Below are 16105 nucleotides of genomic sequence, written 5' to 3'. Positions count from 1 at the left end.
CTGCCATCTCCTTCCTGATGCTCACCACAGTTCAAACCAAGTACACGGTGTCCAGCCAGTTTCTACAATGAACCGCAGCTTTTCCTCCACTCGCCTACCCACCCAGCTTCTGGCAGACAAGGCACCAATTCATGCCCTTGAAGTCTCAATTGCCACTATTACAAAAGTAAAACAATAACAAATTTTTACAGGTTTTCTGGATTTATACTTTACCTTCTCAAATTTGAAAGACTTACGGCAACTTCACTGTTGCTTCTCCAGAGAAAATACAGGGTTTCCATATACATTAGAACCCAAATTCTGTGTTGTAATCCAACTAAAGTGGCATTGAAGTTTTTGTAAGCAACACATAGTTGTGAGAAAAGAACACAGCAAAGGTGCTTTCCCAGTTTAACAGATGCATCCACAATTGAATTTGCCCTTTTTCTGATTAAGAATACTTCTTTCCAATGCCTTTGCAACTGTGTGACATATTAAAAACTGTACTCCTGAAAGCAAATTTGAACACCACATCTTGCAAGAGTCTTATCTACACCTTCATTAAAGCACAACTCCTCCCTGTTTACAAGAAACATTAATACCTACAGCCTCCTAAATGATCGCCAGATCCTTAAATTGTGCAGTTTTCACCAGAGTTGAGAAACAGTGGTAAATTTCTAAGTTGCACTGCTAAATTTCACCCATTCCTGCATTCAGATGTTTGTGAGACTCCACGAAATCAAACTGCCAGCTCTTTCTTAATTAATGCCTGCTGTTCTCCCCTCTGTGCTGATTTGACTTAGCAGGACTACCGGAAAAAACTAACAAAAAGTTTGCCAAGTTACTTGGTCAGGAAGCTGCCTAAGCCTGGTGCACACCAGGGCTAGCACAAGTAGGACACATCAAAATGATCACCCAGGTGTGGACAAATCCTTCCTGGTATCGGCAAGCAGTTAGACTGAATTGGATGCATTATCAAAGATTTTCTCTAAAACTGCAATTTAATATTTGAACTGAATTCAGGAAGGAACTGTAATTTGATGATGAGTCAAAACTCTGGCACAGATGGGGTTACAAAACTATCAACTTCACTAAAATAACTTAAAAGATAAATACAATGCTGTGAACCACAAAACTTGCCAGAATAGCGTTCATGAGGTTTGGGGTTTTTTTTTCTGAACGCTATGAAGGAAGAGCCACTTCATTTTTCACACTTTCTCCAAGCTGAAGGCCTCTTGAAAGAAATCCTCAAATTAAGACAAAACATTTGAAATAAAAATTATCCCAACAGTTGTTAAGACAGCCAGCCATCACAGTGGGTATTTCATAGTGCATCTTCAGGGCAGGTTTAGCCACTTCACTTGTGCTGTGGGGTATTTAAAGTCCATATGTTGCCCCAGCAGGCACTAGGAGCACGCAGGAGTAAAGGACCTCAGTAGTATTGTTAGATGATACAGGCCAAGTCCTGAAAAATGCGCAGCAACCTATAGAAAAAGTCTGAAGCACTCGCTATGGCTTTGCAAACATGGGATATCCACAAAGATGCCATGACTAGTCTAGCTGTTAAAGTAAGTTGGAATTCCTTTTCTAAAAGGTCAAAAAGCTGGGGAAAACAGGGGTTTTTTTCCCTTTCATCATAAAACTCCTGTATAACTCCCTTTTTCCACAAACACCATTCCCTTTCCTGACTTTTTGAACTGTCTTTAGAAAGCAGGTGTTGTTTACAACAATAACAAACACACATCTGTGTGGGTGTGTTAATACACACAAAGGCAGGATAACTGAAACCTCTTCCTATATTTAGATCTGTCTGGTCAGCTCTAATTGCATAATTTAATCAAAACCCTCTCCAACGGAAACACATCCATATTCATCACAGGCATCAAAGGAAACATCTTTACAAACTATATCCTTTTACAAACCAACACATGGTCCCACGCCACTTGTCCAATTGTTGAATTCCTCCTTTGGGAAGGGCATGGAATTTTATTTCTTTTTATCAGCTGAAAAAAGCATTTCCCTCCAATTCATCAGCACAGGGCGGGAGGAACTTCCTTCACAGGTGAGATGGGGAAAATTTACTGACATGTCACTTTCAGGGTTTGTTTGGTTTTTTTAAGTAGTTAAAACATACATTTGCGACATAAAGTAAAACTATCAAAAACAAAAAGAAAAATGCTCACCACCACTCAGGCATCAGATTTTTTGAGTTAAGCTCAAAATGTGTTCTGTCTTCACAGAATGGGACAGCCTAGCACAGACTGCATGAATTTAGAAGGGGTTGTCAGCCCCAACCAGAGTAGCACTACAGCAGAGTATTTTTTAAGGAGGGGACCCTACCAAAATGCACTCCAGCTATGCTCAGCTTATGCAAGCCACTGCTACTCCAAATGATTCATTTTACCAAGAGCATGCACCAATACAGTTACATCAGCTGCATTAAACCACTTCTAAAGACTGTGACCCAGACCTCATTTATCAGAGATTAAGATGTTAAATTACAGCTCAAGATCCCCAGCTTTCAAGCAGAATGTTTCACCAAAGCTACATACAAAAAAACCTGAGAAATAAAAATCACTTATTCACTAAGTGTTATTAGGTCAAGCTTCAAAGCAGAATAAACCGATGAAAATTAAATCAAAAAAGGAACATTGCTAAAATAAATCTTTTCACAGATTAGTCTCCCACCCACCATTTACACACTTGGAATAACAGACTCTTCAGTTTGCCAATACTGAAGACACTTCAGTGCATTTCATGAGATGCACGTTTTTTAAAAGGATTCCTCTACCTTTCCTCTTTTTTGCCTTGTTTGCAAAAGCTAAGGAGCTATTTTTTGCCTTTAAATGATTGTAAAAACACTGTATCTTCATCTTGTCTTTAAAATGTCATGAGGCAGAGCGGAAGACCTATGTTAAATTTTGTGAAGTGTCCTGTAATTTGCAACTATCATTCTGGACACAGAAAGTGTTTAAAGATGATACAGCTTTCCAAGCCAAGTTTATACAACCCAGAAACAAACATCAGGATTTGCCAGATTTCCACTGTCCAGTGAAACACTGTTTAATTACAGCATGCCATTAGTGGCCTTCTGAAAAGCAGGACTGGACTTCAGATGACATGAAACCCAGTCTACTCCTGCTCCCCGGGACAGCAAGCAGCAGCTGCACTACATCACAGCAGGTACTCCCTGGCAGTATCTTGGTATTTGTCAAGCCATGCTAACTCACCAGACCCTTTACAAACGGAAGCAGCCAAGATCAGAATGCTCAGAGTTGCCCCTTCAGCATACACACAAGAAAATGAGACTCTTTATAGATTAATATTTGCAGGCAAATACAAATTCACAGGGATCCTCCTGAGATCAGGTCAAGTAAACTTCAGGTTTGTATTTAAAATACACCAGCAAACACAGATCTAGGTTGAGCAAGGGCTTTAACGGCATGTGAGGTACAAGTCTGAGCTTGCCTATACCAAGAACTTAAACTGCCTTGAACTACACCTCAATGTAATCCTAGAACAGGGTACGATTTCACCAATATTGAAAACTATACTTGTGGAAGAATAAAGCCATCAACACACAACTACAAAGACATTTACATGGCCTCTTACTTTTCCATATATTTTCATCCAGACAATTACTCTATGGAACCAAAAGAACAATTCTTGGTTCAACTGAAGAACAGGCATTAGGAGCACTAGTTTCCCCTGAACAAGCAGGCACACTTAAAATAAAACAGGTATCACACATTATTGTGGTTGGAGGCCAACAACCTTCCAGGTGACAGCTGGTTCATCAATGAAGCCCGAAAGCTCTGTTCTCAGGAGCATACTGGCTGCAACTGAATTTGCTATCAGTGTTATTTTTTCCTGCCATACCTAAGCCTGTAAATCCTTGTCAGCAGGAGTACTGTCATGGAGAGCGCTGGGCTAGAAGACACAGTTCCCATTTCCTCTGGGCAAGCCACTTCCTCACACTTCTTAGCTTAGAACTTCTCCAGCTAACAAGTGGAGAACAACGCTCTTGAAAGCTACTGATTAAAATGCAAACACTAGACAAAGAAAGCCAGAGAGGTGACCATGCGCACACAACATTTGCTGGCAGGACAGCACCAAGGCAGCTCCATGAGAGCACCTGCCATCACCCCAGAGAACACCTCCATGCCATGAAAGAAGAGGCAAGCCACTCGGCCAGAGACAGCTTGTCCTGAGCAAGAATCTATGACTACTGCAGCAAAGGGCCAGAGGGCAAAGGCACTGGAGCTGAGACCAGAGCATGTACCGGTGCTACCGCTCCCATCACAGCCAACCAAGTGCCTCCTAACTGCTGTCACCAACAGGGAACAGCCAGGCACAGACCCAGAAGTCACAGACACACCTTTCCCCTTCTAAAAAGGGCAAACCATGGGTACACCTGTATGTGAGGAGCCACAGAAACCCAGAAAAACTGCAGGATGAGGCAAAAAGAGCTGTCACAGCCCTATGCCAGCACATCCGCAGAATCTCACATCAAACCGTTTTCTCATATTCCTGAGATCAAGGCTTTGGAGTGTTTTGTACAAAGGCTTCAACCCACAGATAGGAACTGATGGTTCATACAGCACTTGGAAACTGCACAGCTTGAAAGGAAGTGGGTGATATCCTCCTACATTGCTTACTGGGAATACAGAAGTTTTAAAACACAAGAAAATGGCTGTGATCTACCTATCTGATTCCCTGGTTATCTGCAAGCTTTTTATGATTTTTGGAAGAGGAATCAAGCCTTGTAAAGAATTACTCAGTACTCTTTCCTAATCTGTGAGCTTTTTTTTGTTAACAGAGCCTATATGATTCAGCATATGGAGTTAAGGCAACTTATTATTCATTCCACCGTAATTTTCCAAGACCAGTTTAAAGTCTCAAAATCCAGGTTTTGCAAAGTTGCAGTACTGCAAACTTACAGCTGAGACACCAAAACAGTATTTCCCAAATACCATATGCCCTGCAGGGTCAGCAGCAGTTTAGCTAAAACAGCCATAATGCTTCCATACTTTCCACTGCTGCCTGCTTCTGAACAGTCATCACTGTCCCAGTACAGGGGACAGAAGGACTCCAAGCCCCGAACACATCACAAAGTGAGACAGCAAGAACAAACTTCCAGGACTTGCACTTTTCCAAGACTACTTACTTCTAGGCCAAAAGCTAGTGCACAAAAAGAGCACAGAAAGAGTTCAGACTCCTTGTCTCTAAGCTAACAATCTAGATGCCTTGAATTCTGGGGCTAAAACCAGTGTTCCCCAGTTCCCAAGACAACAAGCCTTTAGGCTCAAAAAAGACCTGACTGCTGGCTGGCCTGGAAGATTGAGAGTCCTCCCGTCCCAAATCGGGGGAGGCAAGAAGCTAGGCAAGGGTGTGATAGAAACCTGCCTATAGTCAGAAATATAAGACTTCAGCCACAGCAGCTTGCCACCAGCACTTCCAGGTCTCAACCACTCCCAGTTCACAAACCACAAGAAATGCATTGAGTCTGATCATGAGCAAGAGTTAGAGCTGTTAAAACCAGTGGGGACAAGGGCAAAGGGAACAGTTATCCAGTAAACTGTAGTAAATAGCCCTGGAGTATTTATGCCAGTTATGCTAGGTGATGTTTTCTGCACAGAACAAAATTTCTAAGTGTGTAGCTGATCAGGGGGTGGGGGGAATTTACAGTCAGGTTCCCAACATCCAGATAGTTCCTTGGCATAGCAGAAGGCTACAAGGTAATTCATAGAGAACCTCGTTCCAGCAGTGCCATTAGGGAAAATACTTAAAGTTTGTATTTCAAATTTGTAGATACATTTCTTAACCTCAAGGAACTAGAGTATTACAAAGATACAATGTTTGAAGACGTTAAACAGCTAGCAGTAACGAGAAAAAGTAAGGGGTTTAAAACACATTTACCATATACCGTTAAACAAGTGCTTATAAATTTCTTTTGAGAAAAATTGATTGAAAGCCAAAAATTTCAGAGTGACTTACGCAGTGGTACAGAACGCAGGAAAGCTACAAGCAGTGCACTGGCTTACAGCACATATCTGCTTCAGGTGCTCAAACTCTCTTCACTGGCAGTGATTACTGGTAACACCAGCCTGCTTTTACAGGAGAGTTTTTAATGGATTTAATATTTAGCTTTTCTCCAATTTCTTGATAATGCTGTTAACAGTACCTGGTCTGCCAGTTGTTTCAAGTTATTTCATCCTCTAAAGAATAAAGTTTCTGCTACTAAGAAGTTAACCTTGGAGAATGTTCTTTTCTTCATGAGAAAAAACATTTGTCCTAGCTCATACAGAATGTGCACTAGATGCGCTCTGCTCAAAGCTGCATTAAACTAGAAATACGTTTCTAGTATAGCTTGCAGCTTATACTACCAAAACAGCACTTGACCAGGAAAGCTTGTTTAAGTGTTCCTCTCCATCCATCCTCCCTCACCTCTCATAAAATACACTGTATCATTAATCATTGTCGTTTTGCTGCCAATATAACTACACTGGGGCTTTGTGACTGACGTAACTGTTGGCAGTCTAACCTCACCATGCTAATCACCAACATCAGTATCTGGGAAAAAACCCTGTAAATTAGACCTTTCCTTGGCAAGCATATTAAGGAAGTCCTCAGCTGGGAGTACTACAGTACTCATTTGTAACTGGCTACCTCTGACAGCTGCCTTGGGCCAGCAAGGTCACAGGTCCACAAGCAGATGAGCAGCTCTAACAGCTTGCTCCTACCCAAAAAGAAAAGGTTTCCCTTTACTCCCTTGTACCTCCTTTGGTACTCCAACATAACTTCTCCTCTGCTTACAGTCTGTCAGCCAATTCCCCTTCCTAACCTGGCAATTAACAACAACAACAAAATAATGTTCTGCAGAACGGCTGGATCAACTCTGAGCAGAATAAGCACCGAACCCACCCAGCCAGCACATGCAAAGAAATCTGTGTCTGGGGTTGAGAAAGGCCAAACTGCTAACAGTTCTCTCCACCTTGTGGAGCTGCCACCCCCCTAATGTTAAAAAATTATATCCAGGACAAAGATTAGCTTACACTCAGACATGAGTATTTCTGTTGATTTGCAAAACCTCATCTCATCCCCGGAGCAATGAGCTCTGCCCTAGCTGGTTCTGAATATCCAAATGCTCTAGCAACCACTTCAATCCCCCTCTGCTATCACCATCTTCTGCTCTAGGTAACCGGACATCAAACTTCAGAAAAAATAAGAGTGATTTCATATCCATCTCTCCAAAAACCACACACACTGCAGAGTTTTAAGCTGAGAGTTTTTATAAAATATTTTGCAGGTTAAACCTAATACGACACGTTACAGAAACTATAATTACATTATCTTAAGTTTTTAAGCTAATAAAGACAAAGACTTTTCCTTTGGCTACTAGCTGACTCTAGCTAGCGTGGATAATAAAGGGTCTGTTATAAAATATGCCAGACAGCAAAACCAGCAGCAGGCAAAAATGCAAAACAGGAAACTGTAACAGCAGAGATGGCAACCTATATGTAAGCCAGGTTTTCCGAGACATTCAGCAAGGTCAAAATTCACATTTTTCAAAATAGTATCGTTCATCACTGCATTCACCAGATAATGAGCAGAACAGGGACAAAGACATAACCAATGTCTGTTGTATCTATCCGTCTCCTCAGTGCTAAAAAGGCAGAGGTGGAAAGACCAAGAGACTGTGTGAAGGGAGATGAAACTCTGGTCCTGAGTGTTGGAGGTTCACAGTGAGATGTCAGTAAAGCCACACAAGTTAAGTCTGTCTCCCTCATCTCCCTCTTCCCTCCCTGTGCAGGGAAGCACACACTTTAGATGCGTATGAGATTTCTGAAAGACCACACATTTGAAATTAAACCAGCATAATCACATTTAACAATCCCTGAAGCCATCATGTACATGTTGTCAGGTCTGCGAGAAAGTCTAGGTAAATTTCAACTCTACTTTCATCACTGTTGTGACAGAACAATAATGCTGTTGTCATACAACTGAAAAAAAAAAAAAAGTGTCACCTGGACATGGTCCTGGGCAACTAGGTGGCCATGTTTGAGCAGGGGGTTGGACAAAACGACTTCCAGAGGTCCCTTCCAATCTCAACCATCCTGTGATTCTGTGAAGTTCTCAAAACAATCACCTGCTCAATAATTTGAAAACAAGAATTTGGGCCACATCAGAAGAACAAATGGTTCAGTCCTGCAGGTGTTTCCATACCATGCTCTTCGCTATAGCACCTGATACCTTAAGCAACCATGACTAAGCCTTGTCATGTTCACATACAGTTTGTCTCCAGGCCTATCTGCAAAGGCAAGATTAATTATTTTAGTATACGTGGAATAAGGCCCACAAGGAAAAAAATTTAAAAGAATCAGTCAACTTGTTGTAGTAACCTGAAGAAAGTCCCACCTAAAGCCCTCCCTAGGTTAAAATAAAACCAAACCACAACTTTCCCCAAACTACACTTTACTCAGGAAAGCACAACAGTGGTAAAAATATGTCAAATTTCACAATGGAGCATTTAGATATTAAGAGAAAGACCCTTTAAGCAGAACTATGCTTTATTGATGAGCCAGTTTTACGAACTTTTCAGGACCTGTGAGCAGAATCTATACTCCTAAGCAGGTACTAGTGGCCTAACTTGAAAGTAACTTGTTTCATACAATACACCTCCAGAAACCCTTGAAAAAAAGACAACTGGCCAACACTGAGCAGAGGTGTTCTGCCAACATTTTTATCCTACCAAAACATTAGCAGAGTTTGGTTTGCAGCATCTTGGGAGGGCTAGAAAAAAAAAAAAAAAAAAAAAAGGACAAAGAGTTAAAACCTAACAAAGAACAAAAAAACCACACCAGTACGCTTTTGCTATTCTTCAGCTTTATAATTTACAGGGACACCACAGAGAATTAAACCATCAAGTGAAACAGCAGGAGATGTCAGTTCCACACCACCTTCTACCCACTCTCTCACACACACACTTGCAAATTTGTCTTGGAGAAAATTTCTTCAGAGCCCTCTCTCCACTGCCTCAGGAAATAACAGCTAGTTACAAGCTACCTTACTAGTAAGATACATGTAAAACTGCAAGGACAATTGATCAATTCCTCCCACATCCATATTCAACTATAACAGATACAAAAGTGAAATATATTGTTGGAATAAAGTCAAATATGCAACTTATTAACAGCACCTGACCAAACTGCAGATGTTTCCTCCTCCTATCATCCTTAGAAACCCATTTAAGTGGAAGCCACAATTTGTTGCAACATGATTCTCCAGTTATTTACTTTATCTTTAACCAAAACTGATTTAATGCTTTTAAGCCTTTAAGCAGCATTTAAGTATTTATATATAAATAGTTATTACATACACACACCTTGATAAATTTATAGGCTCTTCTCAACTATATATAGGTTTAGTCTACCTTTATCTGATTCAAATAATTTAACTTTCAACAGCAGTGAATGTTATTTTAGGCATTCATATGTGCACACGCACATACAACATTCCTATCAAATGTGAATAAGTTATTTACATCCTACATACACAGCAGTACAAGAATAAGGTATCTTTAAGAGTCTCATGCCCAGGTGTCATCACACTATGCCAGACAGAATGCTGCTATTATTGTCAATGCCTTAAAATGCTTAAAATCAGAAGGAAAATATCCTCAGTAAATCAGTGTTTCATGTAAACACACAAGAATGAGATACCAATTCCTGATACTAAACAAAGTGAGGAAAAAAAGCAAGCAAAAGTATGATCAACTATGGTCACTGCACACCCCAAGCAATCTGAATATAAAGGATTCTCTGTTTTGACCTGCTATGTAAGTGTCAAGCGTTAGCGCTCTCTGCACACTTGCTTTTTTGCCTTCATCTACGCAGACAAGTTTTTAAACATTTGTACATCAGTCTTGCAACTTCTGTAAAAGAAACTCTGTAATGCTGTAAATCCTGAAATCCAGCTTCTACTCATGCACAAAAACTGTATTAAAAGGATACAGGATACATTTTCAGCTTCCCCTTGAACAATAGCTCCATGTGTGGAAAGAAGGTCCATCAGTTGAAGCTGGAGGGTAGACATGATTCTTACACCCATGCTGGGGACAGAACGAATAACACAGTGAAAAGTCTTGCGATTCTGTCTACAATCACTTCAACGCTGTAAAATTTCGCTAATGGATATCTTATTTCCAAGTTACGCAATATTGCATTGATAGTCCACTTTGATGTGGACTGGCATTTTAATGCCAAAAAACCTTGCAAGTTAAATACATTGGAATACCATTAAGTACTATAATTCAGACTGTCTATTATACTGACTGACTTAGTTTCATCTGCTGCCATGTTGGAAAGAGCGTTCCCTTTATAAGCACAGAAATATGAAATAATGCCTCAGAAATCACTGGTGAGCCACATTAATGATTTGCTTACATGCCAAGACAACATAATAGTTGCCTTTGGATGATACTGCTTTGAACAGTGCCTAAATATAATGACTTATATAAGGCATGTTTAAAAATAATTTGTTTTCCTCCTTGTACTCCAGACTTCGCCTGTGCATGCTAGAGAAAGGGTGGGGGAAGAACAAAATGAGAAAGACTGGTGACATCTATTCTAATATCATTCTCCCAAGTGGCTACCCCATACAGAAATACAAGTAACATATAGACCAGAACAATTACTGAGCTACGTTAGAATGACTGAATTGTGCAAGTGTCCAGAAGAGCTGTACTGGTCAGGTTCCCTGCACTGGCAAGTCTGGAGGGGAAAAAAAACAAGCCAGCCTTCAACTCTTGATCTGAACTCAGCTTTTACGCAGTCTCCCAAGACACAGCACTCACAAGAAGAGTACAACGGAGTAAAGGAATCCACACTTGGCAGAAAACACTTCGTAATTTAATGACAGCTCAACCCAGCAGCTGTGTCACACACAGTAAGGTATCAGGAGGCAGCACTGTGGTCACACAGCTGTGCAACACTTCCACCACAGCAACCCCAGTGCCACAGAACCCGACACATCCTCCCTCCTTCAAAAAAAATAAAAAAGAATGGATCCATCTACATAACTCGGCAGAGTTTAGCCTTACGTGCACTGAATACTTGACCTCACAGTCTAATTAGTAGAAGTAGTGTGCTCGATCTCTGTTCCTATTCAACTGTGAGGCACTTCCAAAGCCAATACATGCAGGCACGAAACCGAAGTAGGGAGAGATCTTGTACGATCTGGGTTTATTCCGGAAAATGCCTCAAATTCCTTGAAATTAGCCTATTTTATGAAATGTTTGGCTTCTCTATCCTGTTAAAAAACAAAGAGTCCCCCACTCAAATACACATAAAGCCGAAAAGCTTCTGTAATGCAAATTAACATTTGTCTCAGGAGGAGGATAGGGATCTTTGTGGCAGCCATTAGCAGCCAAGTGTGTCCTTGTCCTCACCCCGAATCTACCCTCTGCAAAGCCCTTCACAAAAGCCCAATCTAACATTTTCTCTAGTTATTTTAAATCTTGAAGAATAGCAACATTCTACTGGAAATAGTTACACAACAGCCTGCAGGGATACAACTCTATCAATTAAAAACTACCAATTTAAAATAACAACTTTCCCATCCCAACCAAAAACACCTGTTACAACATAAAAATTCCCTACGCTCTTCTACCGCTACACCATCATAGCTTGAGCAAAAGAGCTAGAGAAGGGCAAGATGCCTGTGCAGATTAGTCTTTAAGTCACTAGCATTTCAAGCCACACTTGCCAATTGGGTGTTTATGTTTTAAACTCAAATTTTCTGTTCAGTAAACTTCAAAGGTAAACTTCTAGGAACTGCTTATCATCATTAAATTATTAAATTTAATAATTATCATTATTAAATTATTCACTTTTTTGAGACACTGCTATACACAGAAGAAAGGCCAGTGGAAGAGTACTAGTCTGCAGCTACTAGAGGGAAAGAAGTGAAGTTTTTATTGGCAGAACACCTTTCCCCACTCTGAAAGCACAACTGGGTGAGTTTGTTATCAAAACCTGAAGCAGAAATTTTAAGGGGGAGGGGGGCGCGGGGCAGAACACTGAACCACAAAACAAACACCAGTACAATCACTTCATTAACCATAAAGTAATTTGTTAAATCTGATTTTCATTTTCACAGATATTATGGTTCTCTCTTCAATAGGGTAGTTTCATTTATTCATCTGCACTGACACAGCAGAAGAGAGCTCCATATCCACAGTCTGGAAGACATTGTACCCAAAAGCAAGCTTTAATTCTTTCATCTGCCACTCAGGAAGCACCTTAGCTAAAGCACAGGACTTAACGGATCTCTCGCCACAAAGATTTATTTTCTCTGCTTCTCTTGTATCCTTCATAATTATTTTTTTTTTAGTTACATTTGTGACTAAAAATAAGAGATATTTCTTTCCTGGCTGGGAAAAGATCAGGATATGTAGTGCAGAGTTCATACCAATTCAGGTATGAGGAGTTCGTTTAACCACTAATAAAAAACTCTCAAATCACCAAGCAGCATGCTGGCTAGCAGAAAGAAGAAAAATCAGGATTTTCCCAAAACACTTCATAGTGATTTTCTCAGCAGAAACAGCAAGACCTAAGACATTCAGTATATAATAAAGGTTTTACTGTCTGTTGCATGCTAATTTCTAAGCTACTTAGAGCAGAAATATGGATCTGAAGCCATAGTTGCCTTCACTAGGAAGAGTGACCTATGCCAATATTCAAAACTACAGTCTGTTCTAAAATAAGTTTGGTTATATAGTTCAAGATATGACTAAAATGCTCTGTCTTAAAAAAGAACTCAGATCCAGAGGAACATTTCAACTAGCAGTTACAAACTTTAGCTGGATAAAAACACTAGGTAAAAAAAAGCCCGAACAATTGGCTTGTTTACCTGATCATCCCCTTGATACCTGACAACACAGTCTGCAGGTAAAATCTAGCTGACTTTGAGGCTTGAAAAAGGATATATAGAATTCAGAGATATTCACTCACGAACATTTCACACACACACACACCTCCAAGCTGCACATGCCTTCATCCGTTTCAGTTGCGAATGACTGCAGGAAAGAGGTTAAGAGTCAACCTAAATTGTTCAGCATTTACTCTTCACAGGGCCACAAGCTTTAATTTCAACTACTCTTTGCATAACTTAAATAATAAAACACTGTGCTCTCTTTATTTGATTCTTAAACCACTCATATCTGAAGCACAATGGGACATGTCACAGACACTTGCTTTGCTGCCCTCATAATATGGTTTAATTATGATGACTGAACTAACGGGCTCACATCATAGACTTTTACAGGTTGACCCTGTGTCATCCTGATGTATCATTTTGCACCAGTTCAGTGCTGTAAATCAATTTAAGATCTCCAGCAGGTTGAAAAGGCTGGTTAATGATGCTTTCTCTGCAGTCTCTGGGGACTCCACATTATACACAACTTACATTATTTATAAAGCAGAGATGATGCCTCCATTAGGCTTGTAAGACTACTCAAATGAGCTTTTATTTTACACACACAGCTTGGGCTTCATAGAACCAAACACTGGCTATATATGATATGCAGTGCGATCATGCTTCAGTTTTTTTTAAAAAGTCACAACCCCTTCTTTTTTTTAAAAAATTTAAATCTTTATACCAAGCAAAGAAACTCATAATTTAATCTGAACAATTTCCCAGTATTCAGAAACACAAGCACTTTTAGTAACCTTTGTATTGGTTTTCTTTACGTTCAATTCTGTCTTCAAACTACAAAGGAAAAGCAAAAACTCATCAGCTTTCAGACATTTGATTTGATAGTTAATATTTATACAGAAAGACATCCATTCAGTCACATTTCTCAAATGTATTGGATCATCACATCTTCAAGGGTATACAAAAAGGCAAGCTAAACAGGACAAAGTAGGAAAAAATGTATTTGATTACATACCCAATGGTTGATGGGGTCAAAACCAAAGCAAGGACAAATCTCTACCCTTAGGGTAACCTGATCATACCTTGAACTGATCCTCTCCGGTAGCTGTGGAAGGCTTCTGGATCACCCAAAACAAGGGAGATTTCTCTCAAGCACCTACTTACAGTCTGAAGTAAACTGCAAGATTTCATTACTAAGACCAGAACAAGAACTTCAAAAAGGGCTAGCTATCTTTCATTTTCATACTGATGCTCTTCCAGCACAGTCACAGCAAGCACTCAAAACTTGCACGGAAATCCAATGAGAATCTCTGAAAAGGTTTATAGCAGTATTCTGTGGTTCAATCGGAAAATAAAACGAGTATTAATCAGCTGCAACTAACAAACCCATCTCCCATTATTCAGCAGGGTAACTACAGACAAGTAAAAGAAAAAAAAATTAAGTCAATGTTAACACCTCAGGTTCCCTCACATGATTTGCTCCTATTGTTTGACAGGACAAGGTGCACACAGCCACATGAAGACCAGCAGAATTACAGACACACGCCTGCAAAGAAAAGTGGTCTCTGTGAGCTAGGTTAGCTTCAGTTATTAGTCTTATTCTTGAGTGCTGCTTAAAAACACATATAACTGAAGGAAGGGGGGGAGGGGGGGGCACGTGTGGGAGGGTGTTAAAAGTTTTTTGAATTCTTCTTTGCGTGCAAAAGAGATTTGAACTCTCAGCCGTGACATGCCTGAAATACAGCTTTTTCCTAAGCGCATTAGTTTCAAGATGCCATGTTTTTAAACGCTGACATCCATTAAACACTGACATGTTTCACACAATGACCTCTTCCATTTGCTTGTACGGGAAATACACATCTACTTTTACTCCTCCCCACCTGGATCTAACATTACTTCTCCTTCCCCAAATAAAACTGTTACCTTTTCTAGATGCAGTGAGCATAATTTTTTCCCAAAATACACCAAAATAATGATCTTTTTTTGGAATAAGCTCTAATTATTCAGATACCGTCAAAGCAAACTGTAAGGTCAGACCACATATCTTCTTCGGATTGATCTACTAACAAAAGAGCAAGCACAGCAAGCCTTCCTCAGTCAGAACTCCCACTGACTTGAGTTTATAACAGAGAAAAAAAAAACAAAACAAAACTCAGAATTTGGCCCAGATCCTTTTGAATGCATGACTGAATATTTCCACACCAGTAAACTGTAATAAGCTTTAAAGATCTATACTCAGGATAAAATTATTTGGCTGTAGAGCCCGAGCCTACGAAGAAACGACACCGAGGAGGGGAAAATCTCATACATCCAAACCTTCTACCAGGGACGAGGGGAAAAAAAAAAAAAAAAAAAAAAGTGAACTTTCCTTGACCTCCACGCACAATTTGTCATTTAAAAAAAAAAAAAAAAAAAAAAGAGGAGGGGAAGGGGGCTGCGGAAAGAAAGGAAGGGGGGAGCACCCTAAGACATGCAGCGGACAGGGACAGGGATCGGCTGAGGCAGGAGGCGAAAGGCTTCTCCCCGCAAACACAAAGGCGGGCGCTCGCCCCGTCGGGCCGGGGCTGCGCCGCGTCCCCCCGCGGGGTGCACAATGGGGCCGGGGCCGGGATCGGGGCCGGGCGGCGGCTGCGGCGCAGGGCTCGCCGAGGAGGAGGGCGGCTGCCCGCCGGGGAAGGGCGCTCCCTCCCGCCGGGCCCGACGCGGCACCTACCCACAAACTTCGAGCCGGGAGCGGCCGGCGGGGAAGCGGCTCCGGGTCTCCCCCGGGCTGCCGGAGGGACGCCATCATGCCGGGGAGGAGAGGAGGAGAGCGGAGCTGCGCTGCCTTCGCGGCGCGGAGGAGCCGCTCCCCCCGGCCCGGTCCGGCGCGGGGTTCCCCGCACGCTGCGCCGGAGCCGGGGACCACCCGGGGGAGCGGGGGTGGGGAGGGGGGGAGGAAGGGGGAGGGCGGCGGAGGCGCGGCCGCCCGGCGGGGAGCGACGAGGAGACGCGAAGTTGTTACCGGCTGCCGGGCGGTGAGGGGGCGGGCGGGGCAGGCGGGGGCTCCGCGCCGCCGCCGGGCAGCCCCGCGCCCGCGCTGCCTCCGCGCCTGGATTGATCTGGTCTGGCTGGCGTCAGGCAGTCGGAGCCGCCCAGCCGCGCTCGCCCCGCTGCCAGCGCGCTGCGCACCGACACACGCACACACACA

General features: G+C 41.8%; 1 protein-coding gene across 5 annotated transcripts in view; it reads right to left on the bottom strand.

Moving 5' to 3' along the window:
• The window catches only part of SMAD1 (SMAD family member 1), a 75045-nt gene that overhangs the window by 32621 nt on the left and 26319 nt on the right, over nucleotides 1-16105 (bottom strand). For 3 of the 5 annotated variants that reach the window (XM_080393762.1, XM_080393766.1, XM_080393767.1), the window contains exon 1: nucleotides 15920-16103. The exons of 1 other annotated variant lie outside the window; for it this stretch is intronic. The gene's annotated coding sequence lies outside the window, so the exon portion shown is untranslated. Of the gene's footprint in view, nucleotides 1-15628; nucleotides 15896-15919; nucleotides 16104-16105 lie in introns of those variants that run through there. One more of the 5 variants, XM_080393763.1, reaches the window with a different exon arrangement.

The sequence above is a fragment of the Falco punctatus genome (assembly GCF_963210335.1).
Source record: "Falco punctatus genome assembly, chromosome: 1".
Classification (NCBI taxonomy): Eukaryota; Metazoa; Chordata; class Aves; order Falconiformes; family Falconidae; genus Falco; species Falco punctatus.
The sequence above is the reverse complement of the archived record's forward strand: the minus strand, read 5'-3'. Positions and strand labels throughout refer to the sequence as shown.